Raw genomic sequence first — 16,811 nt, forward strand, 5'->3', positions numbered from 1 at the left:
TACTCAAATGGGTTGGGTTAAGACTTATCCAAATAAGATCACCCCTAGTTATAATTAATGACTACAATTCTTTGCAATATCTTTTTATTGAATGTGAATTTTGACAAATCCACCATTGGATTATATTTTCTTCTTACATCCTCCATACTTGCAAAATTTTCAGAAGATTAGAGATTAATAGTTATGTCATCAATTATATGTTTAAATTTCAAGTTTTTGTAATCTAAAATTATGGATAAAAATAAGTTTATGGACTGAATAATAACATCTGATTAACACAAAATTTGATATGCTTGTTAAGAATATAAAGAACATTAAATCAAAAAGATATATTTTCAAAATATATAGTTGTATGGACACGATTTGCAACCCAAAACCCAAGATGGGTGGACTATTGGCCCAATGAGCCCAGTACAATAAATTTATAGAGAGTGGGTCAAAGAACTAGGTCCTAATGAATTTTACAATGGCTAGCATGGATTTAAAATATGATTAGGCAAATGCAAGGCACATAGGACTGAATGAATTCCCTGTCTGATGAGGCAAACCTTAGTATAAAGCAGTAGGACTGATTACAAATGCAACTTTGATTGCTACAATATTCTTTCTCCCTTTTTTCCAATCCCCTTCTTTCAGGGATCTCTTACATTATATATCTCCTTCCCGGTGATCCTAACCCTCCATTTGTCAATCGTCCAAGCCACCACTTGAGTGCCCGTCCCATCAAACACTTCTTCTAGCTCTCTGTGAGTTGCAGTAGCCAAGGAAGCACTGTTCAGGGGTCTTCTCCACATAAATGCGACTAGAAAAGTAGCTACAGTGTATTTAATGCGGAGGTAGCAGCATTCCCTTAGATATTTTTGGGTTTCCTATCTTCTCGTGTGTTCATGAGGCACGTTTCTAACACTAGAGCTTCTATGGAGGTTATTTTCGTTGTTGGAATACGTGTCCGAGCCATATTTGTCATAGCTAAGGAGGAGGAATCCTCCTCGGATCGCCTTCTACCCCTTTCTTACTTATGAGACTTTAAACTGGAATCCCTCATTACTACTTGTCCCTTCTCAGACATGCCAACATTCTCGAATAAGGCTCAAGACTCAATATAAAATTTTAGGCCCTTATCCCTACAATAGCCCCTCAAAACTCCGATTTTTCCGTCTCATCTGAGGAGAAAAGGTGGGGTTTTGATTTTTAAGAGACAATACCATTTATCTCTCTGGTTCACACATGCGGGAATGCCGTTTTACGTGCCCCATGATTGCTACTGACTCTTCATGCGAGGCGTCATTAATTGCTCCAAGTGGCATTATGTTCCCCACATCCAATGGCAGGGCGCAGATCCAATGGTTGATGTTCTTCCTTGGGTTTTGAGTGGGATAACTCCCACTCAATCCTACCCTCTATATAAAGCATCCGAAGAAATCACTTCCCTCATTTTACAAGCCTTCAAACTCTCTAGAGATCCCAAGCACTCAAACTCACAAAGCTCTTCAAATTACCAAGCCTCCCATACCATTTCCTTAAGAAATCTTTGAAAATCTTCCTGAAGGTTTCAGAGATTAGCACACATCTTAGTTCTTGTAAGTCTCTACTTCTTTAGCTTCTCTTTTTCTCCTTGGCATATCTTCTCAGCCTTCTAGTTCTTATTTCTTCATTCACCAATTTTATTTGCTACCCTTTAACCCGTCCAGATTGGTAGAATTAAGCACCTAGTAGACTTTCCTGCCAAAATAGAGGCCTTTAAGGATAAATCTCATATACCATAGGAAGTAGCCCTGCGATATTGTTCTTCTGAACAAATAGTGACACACAGAGAGGAGGGGGAAGTCATCATCTCCATGATAGCTTTCATAGAAGGGGAGATGACTCTCCCTATGGGTAGGATAACACGGGACTACCTCCTCAGCCATAGGATCTACCCACACTAGTGTGCGCCCAATCTATTTCGGGTTTTAGGTAGTGTCGATGCTCTCAACGAGTATCTGAGCTTAGGGCTCACTTGGCACGACGTGGCCCACATGTACAAGTGCCACAACCTTAAAGGTGCGGGATATTACCTCAAATACCGATCTGATGTTGTTAGGCTCATCTCGTGTCTCCCCAAATCTAATAAAGTGATGAAAGACAACTACTTGATTACTTCGAGGGCATGGCATGATGGCCTTCATTGTCCAATCCAAGAGGGAGAGCCAGGTGGGATACCTTAGAGCTAGGTCCCTTAGCAAAAAATTTAGATTCTTTAACCCGAACCATGTTATTATTGCTCTTTCATTTTGCTTTCTTTTGATGATAAATTTTGATTTTCTAAACATTTTTTGCTCTTCAGCTACTTTTGCAGACAAAGATTACGTAATGCCCCGGCTCAGTTTGACCAACGTCGAGGCCCTCAATCATTTGTTAAGGTCCGAGATATTTGTAAGTGCAGACGGGCAACTGAGAGTAGTCCATTTAATTTTGGACTTCCAGCCTATTTTGAAAATATACCAAGAAATAGGCCATGCCATAAAAGCAAGTGACCAGGGACTCACTTAGATTGACGTATCAAAACTAGGTTTCGTAGCCCTTCACAATCTTCCATTAGTTGTACTGCCACCCCAACAAAACCCTCCATTGTTCGCAATACCACTCTCATAGGTTCCACCCCAAGCTGCTGTAGTAGAAGAAGGGATAGCATCCTCCCATTTATCTCTTGAAGAAGAGATAGAAAAATTCTGTTTCATAGAGGAGAAAGCGCCTGGCGGGCTTGTAGAGCTCTCAAATTTTGACACTGAGTTCGACAGACTCTCTACAGCTCACTAGCCCAAACTAATTTTTGCCTATGTTGACACAAGTTCAGAGGAAGAGGAAGAGATGGATTCGAAGAAAAGACCAAGCTTGAAAGGGCTAATGGCAAAAAGGAACAAGGGGGCAACTTTGAAAGACATCCCTAGGACCCAAATTCCTGCCAATTTTCCCCCTCATCCTCCTTCTCCCACCGATCTCAGACTGTAGGCCATGCATAATCTGAAAAAGGAAAGGACAATGCAAAAACTAGAAAAAGGCGAGGTGCCCCACAAAAGGGCACCAAATAGCAGAAGACTAAAGACCCTAGGGATAAGAGGGCCACCTCTGTTGATAGCAAGGAGGATGTTGAAGTGCGCTAACAACAGCGCACCTGGGCTCCTCTGATAGAGCTGGATGGAGCCCCCATCTCCTGGGATTCTACCATTTAGGAATCCCAGAGAGGGCATGCGGCCCACTTGGCTAAAGCTCTAGAGCAACCTCTTCTTCTCCTAAGGGATATGGAGGCTCTCAGACGTACCAGGCAATTGGAACTCTTCATGTCATTGAAAAGGGATCTTACCATGGTAAGTTAATTTCTATTTTTCTGAATCACATGCTAAGAAGCTATTTCACTCATCAGTGTCATCATCATCAGTTTTCTTTTTATCATATCCCCTTGCTACTGTTACGCAAGTTACTCAGCAAGTTTATGTGGCTGAGGAGTGAGTCCGGAATGCTCATAATAAAGTTGAAGCTGAGGCCTACTCTCAGGGGGAGGTTGAGAAGGCTCTCAAAGCACTAAAAGAGGAGCACGCAAAGATGGGCAACAAGTTGAAAGAAGTGGACAAGGCTCGCCTGGATGCCCTTACTGGTCTTAAGAATGCTGAGGCCCAAGCCGAGGACCAGCGTAAGTAGCTTTACACTACAAAGATAAACTTGGCCACCCAAAAAAAGTTAGTTCTGGACCTTAGGGATGAGCTACAGAAGGTCAAGGATGCATCCAAAGAGGTAGCTCGAGTGGCCAAAGAGACTATGGAGGCTACAGTGAACACATCCTATGAACGTGGGGTGGAGGATACGGAAAAAAGGCTGGCTAAGGAGGTAGCCGAAGTATACAAGGACTACTACACCGAGTCCTGGATGGAGGCATTCAATAGTGTGGGGGTCCTTACTAACTTCGAGCTGAGGAAGGCTGAAAACATATTCTTCCCTGTACACATCCGAGAAGCTCCAGCTGACCTCCTTCTAACCACTGTTCTATCCCTTCCTCCTCCTAAGCAGGTCTCCAGTATCCAAGACCATACTATGGATACTGAGATCCCCCCCCCAGGGGTAGTAGGGAAGGGCAAGGAGGTCCTACCCTCAGCCAAAGGTACTCCTTCCGAGGACACCCTTACCATCAAGGATGTGGTCTCCCAAGCTAAGGCAACTGATGAGAATGCAAAATGTCATATTTTTATCCCTTAATGTTTAAGCTTTTATATTTATTTGGTGCCTAAATGTACTCATTATTCTTATATTTTGATTTAGGATGCAAATGGAGGCATTAAGTGCAAAACATAGCTAATTGGGCGATTCTGGACAGTTTTGACATCGTTTCGTAATCTGGGCATAACTCTCTCATCAGAGCTCCGATTGAGATGATTCAAGATGTTATGGAACGCCAAGACAAAGCTATACAACTTTCATGTTTTGAGTTTTGAGAGATACGGGACGAATCAAGGTCGAAATTGGGCTTGAAGTTGCTGCATCTGCACTGTTGACGTTCTGGAATATTCCTTTGCTTGAAATTCTAATACGTGGATCTGATGTGGTTTATTTTTGGAAGGTTCCAGATGTGATGCACGAAATTTTCAGTTGGAAAATACCACTTTCCTAGTTATATTAGGACTTTATTTTATTTTTAATATTTTTCCTTAATTAGTCAGATTTGGATGTTATTATTTAGAATATTTTTAGGAGATTTTGTAGGCTTGGGAAAGGGGGAATTAACATGTAAAAGCGGAGGAGAAATCAGAATTATAGGGACACACACACGCCTCTCTCTCCCCTCTTCTCTAATTTTCTCCTTTAAGTTTTCTGTCATGGCTCTGCGTGGCTAAAACTTTTATACTTGGTTGAAGGAAACTAAAGCCTCGGAATCAATAAAACTGTGAGATCTAATTTTTTTTATTGTTCAATTTATGCTTTGAATATCGGATGTTCTTCTGTGCCTATTTTCATGATAGTCTCGTTCAATTACTAGGAGGCCTACTAGTTTATTATTCGTTTCAATCTACTGCTAGGTTAGATATCAAATCCGTAATTGTTTAATCTCTCTAACTTGTGAAGAAACCAAGATTTAATGATTTATTGCGTTAGAAATTATTAGATCTTAGGAAGAACACTCGACTAAATTAAATGCAACCACTTGTGTTTGTGTTGTTTAGCTTTATCGATCTCTCTAGTTCTTAAGGCTGCTACTAAATTAAACCTTTAGCGCTTGTCTTGGGTTGTTTAGTAGTTAGGGTTAATTAGATCGCTTGTTTTCTAATTAACTGCAACTAAGGAGAGATAGGAAAATCGTTTCAACGGTGAATATTCAAAGTGTGAATTGATATATACTTGCATCGATGATCAGTTGTAAAATTCCAATTGTGGATGTTGACTTAGACCAAGGTTTGTTCTCTTGATTGATTTTGATATTTTAATTTGAATTGTTCCTTAGTTGTTTTACTTACAATTGTTTTAATTATACTCAAGCGCCCCCCCTCCTTGTTCACGTAGCATAAAATTAGGCTAGATACTCTCTATGAGAACTATCCTTAGTCGCACTACTACATATATTTTTAGGAGTATAGGTTTTATTTTTAGTTGCCTACGACAGCACACCAGCAGCTGAGTCAAAGTCTGATATTGGGGATGCCAAGCTCAAGGCCACTGATCCTAAGAAAGGCTCTCAACCTGTAGAAAAGTAGTTAGAGGATCTTTCTTTTTCATTGTAGTCGTATTGTTACTTTTTTGTTCTGGCTTCTACCACCATTTGTAATATACCTACTTTTGATTAATAAATGGACTTTTCTCTCAATCTCTTGTGTCTTTGCCTTTCATACTTTCAAACTTATTGTTATTACGAATAAATTTGACATGTTGCCACTTTAATTTTAACAAACACTAATAACAATACCCCGCCACTAGTGTAAGTAATTTGACTAAGTACCAACAATGAAGAGATTTACCCTATATTTGCACTGCGAATTTCTCTTTTTGTAATGAGGGCTGAATCAAATAAAGACAAGTAGTAAACTTACACTAAGAAATAAATAAGGATTCTAACTTATTCAAGGCTACCAATTTGAGGAGCTGGCTACAATTTTAGATATGTCTTGACACTTAGTGAGAAACAGATAGATATCATGAGGTGTTATTCCCCCCAAGTGTGTGGTCAGACGAGTCATATACGGTTAAGGTTTTGTTAAAACACTTATAAAAGATGTCATAGAGTGTTAACTACCCAAAGCATTTGGTCCGAGAACTTTAGGCATGACTAAGGTTCTGTTTAAACACTTATAAAAGATATCATGAAGTGTTAACTTTCCCAAAACATCTGGTTTGAGGACTTCAGGTATGACTAAGGTTCTGTTTAAACACTTATAAAAGATGTCACAGAGTGTTAACTTTCCCAAAGCATCTGGTCCAAAGACTTCAAGCATGACTAAGGTTCTGTTTAAACACTTATAAAAGATGTCACAGAGTGTTTACTTTCCCAAAGCACCTAGTCCGAGGACTTCAGGCATGACTAAGGTTCTATTTAAATACTTATAAAAGATATCATTAAGTGTTAATTTCACCCAAGTACGTGGTTCGAGGGACTTGACATAACTTAGGATCTGTTTAACACTTATAAAAGATTGAATAATGAGAAGTATACTGCCTTTGATAAATGAACATATTTACAAAAGATACTTTCATTAATAATAATACCTTTTCAGGTTATTTATATTCCACGAGCGTGGTATTACATGTTCATCTAAGTCTTCCAGAAAATATGCTTCGATACCAACCACCGAGGTGATGCGATATGGTCCTTCCCAATTAAGCCCTAACTTTCCCCACGCTGGGTTCTTTGCAGTACCAAGAACTTTTCTCAACACCAAGTCACCAGGCACTAATGGTCTCAACTTTACGTTGGCATCATAACCTTGCTTAAGGTTATGTTGGTAGTATGCCAGTTAGACCATTGCATTTTCTCTCCTCTCTTCAATCAGGTCTAGGCTTTTTTCTAGCAATTCGTTGTTATTTACTCGGATCAAAAGTACTTGTCCTCAGTGTCAGGAAGCCAATCTCTAAAGGGATAACAGCTTCGCCTCCATATGTCATTGAGAAAGGAGACTCCCCTGTCAACCTGCAAGGTGTGGTTCGGTATGTCCACAGGACATGTGGCAGTTCTTGCACCTATTTTCCCTTCGCATCGTCCAACCTCTTCTTGAGTCCACTTACAATCACCTTGTTAACAGCCTTGGCTTGTCCATTTCCTTGGAGATAGGTTGGGGTAGAATATCTATTTGTAATTCCCAGGTTATAACAGTATCCCCTAAAAGATTTGCTCTCAAACTGAAGGCTGTTGTCTGAGATGAGGGTACAAGGGACTCTGAATCGTGTGACGATGTTCTTCCATACAAACTTCTTGGCGTCCACATCTCTAATGTTTGCAAGAGGCTTGGCTTCGACCTACTTAGTAAAGTAGTCCATGCCGACTAACAGGTATCTCTTGTTTCATGCTGCCTTAGGGAAAGGGCCAACTATGTCTAAGCCCCATTAAGCGAATGGCTAAGGGCTAGATAGTGGATTAAGGACTCCCCCCCGGTTGGTGTATGTTTGGTGCGAATCTTTGACATTGATCGCACTTCTTTACATATTCTTGTACTTCCCTTTGCATATTTGGCCACCAATAGCCTTAAATGATGGCTCTGTGTGCCAAAGATCTGCCTCCAGTGTGGCTCCTACAAATCCCCTTATGTAACTCCAAGCTCTGCGTCGAGAAGGTTGCGAGCGTGGCTAAGGAATCGACATGTGCGTTTCTGCTCCTGAAGATGTGCAGCAGGCTAAAAGATTCGAATTTTGATTGTAAGTGCCTAACCTGACTCAAGTACCCCTGAATTCTTTCATCCCTCACTTAAAATTCTCCTTTCACTTGGCCGACGACCAATCTGGAGTCTAAAAACATATCTATGGCCTTTCCGCCCATTTTTCAGACCATGGCCATTACCATCAGCAGAGCCTCATATTCAGCTTCATTATTGATGGTCAAGAATCCCAATCTTAATGATTTCTCGATGGTGATCCTTTCAGGGGATACTAGTACTAACCCCACTCCAGAGCCCTTCTGATTTGCTGCACCATCAACATACACTTTCCAAGATAGGGGACTCTGTTGGGAGATCATGCCAACCGATTTTTCATCCATGGGTTGTGTTTCTGTTTCTTTTTCTATTGGGGATTCAGCATACTCGACTACTAGATCCGTAAGGACTTGACCCTTGACAAAGGTGCGAGGCATGTATTTGATGTCGAAAGCCCCTAGGATTATAGCCCACTTGGCAATCTTTCCTGTTTAATAGTACTCTAGAGCAGAGCTCTGAGTAGAAGTTAAGTTAGGACAATAACCGTGTGTGCTTGAAAGTATTGGGGGAGTTTGCGCATGGCGTGTACCACTGCCAAAATAGCCTTTTCCAACAGCAGATAATAGATCTCGGCCTCATGTAGTGACCTACTCACATAATAAACTGGCCTTTGTGTGATGCCATCAACTTGTATCAGGACCAATCTTACAACATATGGGGCCACAACAATATAAGCGAACAAGACTTTGTCAACCTCAGGGCTGGACATGATAGGAGGCCGAAAGAGATAGTCCTTAAGCTATTGGAAGGCCAAGGCACACTCCTTGGTCCACTCAAACCCCTTCCATTTATTCATTAGTAGGAAGAAGGGTCTACACCTATCTGCCGACCGAGAGATAAACCGATTCAGGGCAGTAGTCATTCCGGTCAGTTTCTAGACTTCCTTTAGATTCTGAGGTGGTTGTAAGTTGTTAATTGCTTTAATCTGGTCGGGGTTAACTTCAACTCCCCTATGGGTTACCATGTATCCAAGAAATTTGCATGATCCCACACCAATGGAACATTTGGAAGCGTTGAGGTGCAACTTGTGTTTCCTCATAATTTCAAAAATGTTCTGGAGATCCCCTCAGTGCTAGGACACTACCTTGCTTTTTACCACCATATCATCTATATAGACCTCAATGCTCTTGCCCAATTGTGGTTCAAACATCTTAGTCATCATCCTTTGATAGGTAGACCCTGTATTTTTCAAATCGAACGGCATCACTTCATAGTGGTAGTTTCCAGTAGGAGTGATGAAAGTTGTCTTCTCCTAATCATCCAGGGCTAGTGGTATTTGGTGGTGTCCCTGAAAGGCGTCTAGGACACTCATTCGAGGGTGGCCTACGGTTGCATCCACCAGCTGGTCTATCTTAGGCATAAGGAAGGGATCCTTTGGGCAAGCCCTATTCAGATCTGTGAAGTCCACACACACTCGTTATTTTTCACTCTTCTTCTTCACCACCACAGTATTGGCCAACTATTTAGGGTAAAATACTTCCTTGATAGCCTCTGCCTACTTTAGTTTCTTCACCTCATCTCTTACAGCATTAGAGTGGTCCCTGGACGAGCATCAAGGAGGTTGCTTCTTGGGAGTGATAGAGGGATTAACGTTTAAATGATGATAGATGAAGTTTGGATCCACCCTAGGGGCTTCGTAAGCACTCTATGCAAAGACATCAACATTTTTTTTAGGAACTCTATCAGCTCTTCCTTCTCTAGAAGAGGTAGCCAAGCCTTGATTTGAAAGAATTTCTCCAGATCGTCACCAATAACAATCTTTACCAAACCTTCACACCTTGTCTCCTTGTCTGACCCATCAACAGGCAACGTCAGAGCTTTTAATTGCTATAAGCCACTTTCAGTATGGGCCGAGGACTCAACCTCGAGTTGATGCCAGATGGCAGACACCAGGCACTGTCGGGCCACAAATTGATCTCCTAGGATCTCTTCAACCTGGCCCTCGAACAGATATTTCACCTTCTAGTGTAGAGTAAAAGAAATGGCTCCTAGGGTATGAAGCCAAGGTCTGGCCACAATGGCTGTGTAGGGTGAATAGGCATCTACCACGATGAAGTCCACCTCCACTACTTCTGAACTAGTCTGAACGGGCAACCTAATTTGGCCCTTCGTAATGACAATCTTCCCATCAAAACTTACCAGGGGCGAGCTATATGGTGTAAGGTCCTCGAGTCTCAAGCTCAGCCCCTTAAACAGGTCGAGGTACATTATCTTGGCACCACTACCTTGGTCTACCATCACCCTCTTCACATCATACCCTTTAATCCTGAGTGTGACCACCAAAGCGACATCATGGGGTGTCTAGTTTTGATCTTATCCTCTTTCGAAAAACCCCGTGTTGGTTGGGTATTCACTCTAGCCCTCTTCGGCTTTAGATTGGGGTCCTTAGTGGTCAGCTAAGCCATAAACATCACTCTGGAATGATAAGATCCAGTCCTCCCTAGTGCGATAAAGATGACGTTTATCATGCCTAATAGAGGTATCGAAGGGGCATCTCTCCATGGTTCCTGGCCAGTTTGGCTCCCCTGGCCACTGGAATGATGTAAGAGGTGCTTTAACTTTTCTTCCCGGACCAACTGGTCCAAATGGTCCCACAGGTTCCTACAGTCTTCTGTAGTATGTCCCTGTTCTTGGTGATATTGGCAATAGAGGCTCTGATTGCGCCTTATAGGGTTTCCTACCATCTTGTTTGGCTATTTGAAGAATGGCTCATTCTTAATCTTCTCTAGAACCTGATGCACTAGCTCTCGGAACACTGCATTGACCGCCTGAGCGTTAGCAAGCCCCGGCTACTCGGCGTAGTCCCTCCTAGGCCGATTATTATTGTACCTATCCGACCTGAAATTCCTCCTTTCCTAAAGGATAACCTTCGCCTTACTTTTCCCCTGTTGCTAGTCTTCTTCAACCCTCTTATACTTGTCAATCCATTCCATGAGCTAGCGTACGCTGGTGACAGGTTTTCCTATCAAGGACTTCCTTAAACTGTGCTAGGTTGGGAGGCCACTCTTGAAAGTGCTGATGGCGATGTTATCAAAGTCACTATCTATCTTATTGTACATTTCCCAGTATCTGCCCAAGTACATTTTCAAGGTCTCCCCTTCTCTCATGGATAAGGATAATAGGGAGTCTAAGGGCCGAGGTACTCTGCTACAAGTGATGAAGCAAGAGCCAAATGCTTGGGTGAGCCCCCTGAAGGAGTCTATGGAACCTGCTCTCAAGCCATCGAACCACCTCATGGCCACAAGTCCTAGATTAGAAGGGAACACTTTGCACATCAAGGCCTCATCCTTGGAATTCACTGGTTGAAATGGGTCACATGCTCCACAGGATTTGTTCGACCATTGTAAATGGTGAATGTTGGCTGATTGAACAGCCGAGGTAGTTTTGCATCCTTAATCTTGTACGTGAAGGGTGACCTGGAAATCTGGTTTAATGCCTTACTCATTGCGTCATTTCCTAGGCTTTTGCATGGTGGATTCTTGTACCTACATTTGTGATGATGTTCTTTCTCGTAAGAGAAGGACTCGCTGGGTAGGGTCCTTGGCCTTTGCCTATAACTGGCATCCTCCCTATCATCAAAGGAAGCGTCAAAGCTAGACAGGGTTTGTCTTCGTTGTGCGTGGCGCAACTTTCTCTTCAACTGGTCAACTCCAGTAACCTGGCCTTGTTACTCTTTGCATGGAAGATATGGCTTCCACCTCGAGGATGGCTCCTATCAGTATGTGTGGTATGCACACTTCCTTCACGATCACCTTTCCGCTTAAGGTTGACAAAGGGGTCGCCATGCTAGGATCCCATAGACTTTGCTTGGTGTGGACTTGATCCTACCATAGTTAACCGCTACACTCACTATGGCACAAGTTCTTCCCACAGACGGTGCCAATTGTATGGACACGTTTTGCAGCCCAAAACCCAAGATGTATGGAATATTGACCCACTGAGCCCAGTACAATAAATTTGTAGAGAGTGGGTCAAAGAACTAGGCCCTAATGAATTTTACAATGGCTAGCATGGATTTAAAAGATGATCAGGCAAATATAAGGCACATAGGACTGAATGAATTCCTTGTCCGAGGAGGCAAACCTTAGTATAAATCAATAAGACTAATTACAAATGCAACTTTGATTGCTACAGTATTCTTTCTCCCTTTTTTCCAATCCCCTTCCTTCAGGGATCTCTAACATTATATATCTTCTTCCTGGTAATCGTGACCCTCTATTTGTCAATCATCCAAGTCATCACTTGAGTGCTCGTCCTATCAGACACCTCTTCTGGCTCTCTGTGAGTTATGGTAGCCAAGGAAGTACGGTTCAGGGGTTTTCTCCACATAAATTCGGCCAAAAAAGTAGCTGCAGTGCATTTAATGCAGAGGTAGTAGTTTTCCCTTAGATATTTTTGGGTTCCCTGCCTTCACATGCGTTCATGAGGCACGCTTCTAACACTAAAGCTTCTATGGAGGTCATTTTCATTGTTGGAATATGTGTCTGAGCCATATTTGTCATAGCCAAGGAGGAATTCCTCCTCGAACCGCCTTCCACCCCTTTCTTACTCATGAGACTCTAAACTAGAATCCCACATTACTACTTGTCCCTCCTTGGACATGCCAACATCCTTGGATGAGGCCCAAAGCCCAATATATAATTTTGGGCCTTTATCCCTACAACAGTCATGTTAATTTTTTTTTTTTTTTTTTAGTGAAAATTGTAATCATTGGTTACAATCAAGTTTGTAGCCAAATCTTATCCTTAAATTAAAATTTTTTGTGTTATCTCCCTTTAGTTCATAAAGAATTTAAGCTTATATGTGAGGAAAAAATAGTTAAATGATTTTATTAACATTTTTCTATTATTAGTTCAATTTCAATTTACCTTTTTTAACACAATACATCAATACTCAGTTTATCGTAAATATATATAGATGGATAGAATGACAATTAAAAATAAATAAATAAATAAAAAAGGATGAAATAATAATTTTTTTGAAAGGTAAATTTCATTTTAATACCCTGAGGTTTGGATTAATACCAACTAGGTTCAAGACTTTTCAAAACTTATCAATTTGGTCCTTAAAGTCAACTTAGTTCCTAAGACAGTTGAGAAAAAATGACTAACTGGCCTAACAGTGTTTAGAAACTAAATTTGGCTTTGTGACCAAATTAGTTAGTTTTTAAAAGCCTTTGACCTGGTTGGCATTAGCCCAAGCCTTAAGATATGTTAATGAAATTCACTCTTTTTTAAATTTCAAAGATGAAAAATCAAACATGAACCAAATTTTATGAAGAATTTTTTTTTTTCATATTGATTTGTCATTTAAGTTCATAACTGGTATTTTCTGATCAATATAGATTGCTATAATTTTGTACCAAGGTCATTGACATGCATTTAAAGGGAGAGAAAAAGTTGGAAATGTTGGGTTATGGATTGACCTTGTTAATTAATTTAATTATCCACATTGATTAATCAGGTTAAATTACATGCAAATCATGGAGGCACACACAAATCACCATATAAACTAAAGTGCAGCGGAAATTAAATTGACATGGTAATTTGTTGACTAATGCTGAAAACCTCTTGCAAGCCAAAAACCCTATTGGGTGAATTTCAAGTTACCACTCCCAAGAATCCACTAATCAAGAATCAAGTTGTTACAAGTATAAGCAACCTTACCACTATTCTGGACTATCTAGAAATACCAACTTATAACTAAACCTTTACTTCAATACCCAATTGGACTTGATCTTGTAGAGACTTCTTCCTATATGCATGGATCCCAATACGTGTTTGACTTCCCAAAAATTGATATTTGTTGATGGATGCAAAGTTCATCATTTCAAAGCACGCTGAGGTTCTAGAAGCACTTGGTTACAAAACCCTAAAGCATATAAGTATGCAGTAGCTTCTCACAGAGTATATTGTTAGGTTCTAAAAGTTTTAAACAATTGGCAAATTGTGAACACAAACTTTTGTAGATATAGATCCTAGAGTCTATAGGTATTATTTGACAATGCTCAAGGTGATACAAGTCAATATTCAAGAACAACTAAGCTGCAGAAAGAAGAATTCAAAATCTGTTTGGTTCAACCGATCTAAAGACAGACTCGACTGATCAAAACGCGTATCTATAGAATTTTAATTAAGCCCAAACAATAGTTCAAGCCCATTAAGGATTAGGGTTTCAGATCTTCTTTTAGTATATAAAGGAAACCCTAATCACGTTTTTCAAAGAACTTTTGGAGACTTTGGAGGTGCTCTTGTGAGATCTAAAAAAGGTTTTGTGTCTTCCTCTATCAAAGTCACTACTAGATATCACTCTCATATCTTTAGAATCGGTAGATTTGAAGTTGCTGCATGAAAATCAACAATAGCTGATGATTTAAACCTTCAAAGGTGGTCTTAAGGTCACAAACAGGAGAGTTTGTAACTTTTGTCACAAGTGTGGGTGCTTGTGCTATACAAGCCTAATAGAGAAGAAGTCTGTGGATTCGAAGCTTGCACATAGTTGTGTCAGTAAGTTTTACATGTGGTAGCAATAAGATGTTAGTGGTCTAAGTCTTATTGTAAACTTCGATTCTCTATAGTGGATTTTCTTATTACCTTGAGAATAGCTAGGTTAAATCCTCCCCAGATTTTTTACCGGTTTGGTTTTCTTGGGTGATCATATCATTGTGTTTTTTATATTTTCACTGCTTTGTATGATATGATTGTTTTGTTTTAACTTAGATCTGAATAATAAACCTAAGTATTCACTTGGTTAATTAATTAGGTTAAACAATCTAGTTTACAGAGATCTAAAAATCTAACATATATGACTTCTCTAATTTGAGTCTCTACATCTTTGATGACTTTAAAATAAAGCTTTTATATGCTCTAAGAGTTTAGTGAATAAAACCCTAGCAATCCAAGTCCTCATGGGCTGAAATTCTTATATGAGAATTCTAGATTTGCGTAGCTCAATAGATCGAAAGGTGTCGAGCTTGTGTTGAGAATTTCTCATTAAGTCTTAATAGATGCTTGTGTTGAGACTAGTGTTGAGATTCACTATTTCAGTTTTTCCTCACTTGTTTCTTGTTTCAATCTTCATGTATTTAATGATACCACTTGTTTTGTCATATCAACACACTTCTTGATATCCTAAACACACTTAGATCTATCCAATTACAATTGAGCTAACTATAACCCAACGCGAGACATCATCTAGTTCTTCTAATAATAGGGGAAACCATGAACTTTTCAATGAACAAGTTTTAATACAGAGTTACAAACTCTTCATTCACAAACAATAATTATCTTATGTATATTCAAAATATACATCATCATTTTCATAATGTGAACAGGACCTACATTCTATGAAAGGATGATGCTATATTGAATGCATAATATACCTTCTTGAAAGGGAGGAAAAGGACATGAATGAATGCAATTTCTCAAATGTTAGATAAGGTCATGATTATACCTAAAACATAAACTCGGGGATTGATTGGGAGCCACCTTTGATTAAGGTCTCAACTTTTTTTTTTTTAAAGAGTTCCAACATTTGGTGTTCGCTCCTAATAATAACTCTTTATCATCAGACCAAAACACCAATCAGTTTTTGGTGTAGGCAAGGATTGAACCCCAGATTTCTTATTCAACCATCAAAGACTTTACTAATTGAGCTAATTGGAACTCACAAAGTCTCAACTTAACACTATAGTTCAATGCTTAGGAACCTAGGACAAATATAATAGTGAACCAATGGTACTTAGATTAAAGGGTTCTCCAAAAATATTGAAATAATGAACGCCATAAAGGCCGAATTTTACATGAATTTTGGGTTCTTATAGAGGAGAGGGTCTATGGTGTAATGGGTATTTGTAAAGCACCCCTCACATAAGGGTGGGACCCACACTTCTGAGGTCCACTCATGTGAGAAGGCGTTTTATAAACCTTTCACACTATATATTTTTTCCCTTAAGTACCACAATTTTTTTCCCCTTGTAGAATGACAATGGCTGGTTTGGTGTTTGTCAAAATCCAAGATCCTTTGCCAATCTCCATACAGACCAACATTGGAAAACCAATTGAACCACTGAATGCTGCCCCTTTCACTATCAGCAACCCTTTGAATCAATTCGATTGACGCAAAAGAAGGATAAATTGCCAAGCTAGATCAAGGCTTGAACAACCCTACAGAAGTTGGGACCTAGATATTTTATCCTCAAGTTATCTCTTTAGTATGAATATTCTAAAAATCATTAAAGCATTAGCATTCAAGTGCCCAAAAAAGTTATATTTTACCACCTCAAAAGTTATTTTCTCTATTATATCAACTCACTTTACAATTCACCCAACATCCCAGTTTCCATATTTATACATCTTATTTAAATATTCATTTTTATTCTTTCTTTATTATTTGTTTCCAACGGTCATATTTTCAAATAATCATTATACTGACGGTCATATTTTTTAAAACTTGACTTGACTTTTCTTAACGGAGATTTTTTTTTCTTTTTTTAATCGAACAATCATATTTTTGGAAATCCATATTTCTATGACAATTATTTTTTTGGAAAAAAATGTGTTTAAATTCATTTACGCAAAACACACTATATATTGAACATATCAAAATCCATTTACGTAAAACACATTTTCTTGTTGGTCTATGGTTCATTGTTCTCTCTGTTCCCTCTATGTCAATTTTCTATCTGTCTTCGATCAAGTTGTTTTTGGGTTTTTATGCCCTTTGACAATCATGTCAAAAACGGGGAGAAATTTGAGTTTTGAATGTCATTCCTCAAGGGGATTAATAGATTTAGGGGAGAACTTCATGTCAAAGGGAAGAAAATCTTTGATGTAACTAACTTAGGAGGAGAGTTAGTTTGATACACTGTGATATTGATGTATTTTG

The sequence above is a fragment of the Quercus suber genome, unplaced genomic scaffold (assembly GCF_002906115.3).
Source record: "Quercus suber isolate HL8 unplaced genomic scaffold, Cork oak 2.0 scaffold_206, whole genome shotgun sequence".
NCBI classification, from domain to species: Eukaryota; Viridiplantae; Streptophyta; class Magnoliopsida; order Fagales; family Fagaceae; genus Quercus; species Quercus suber.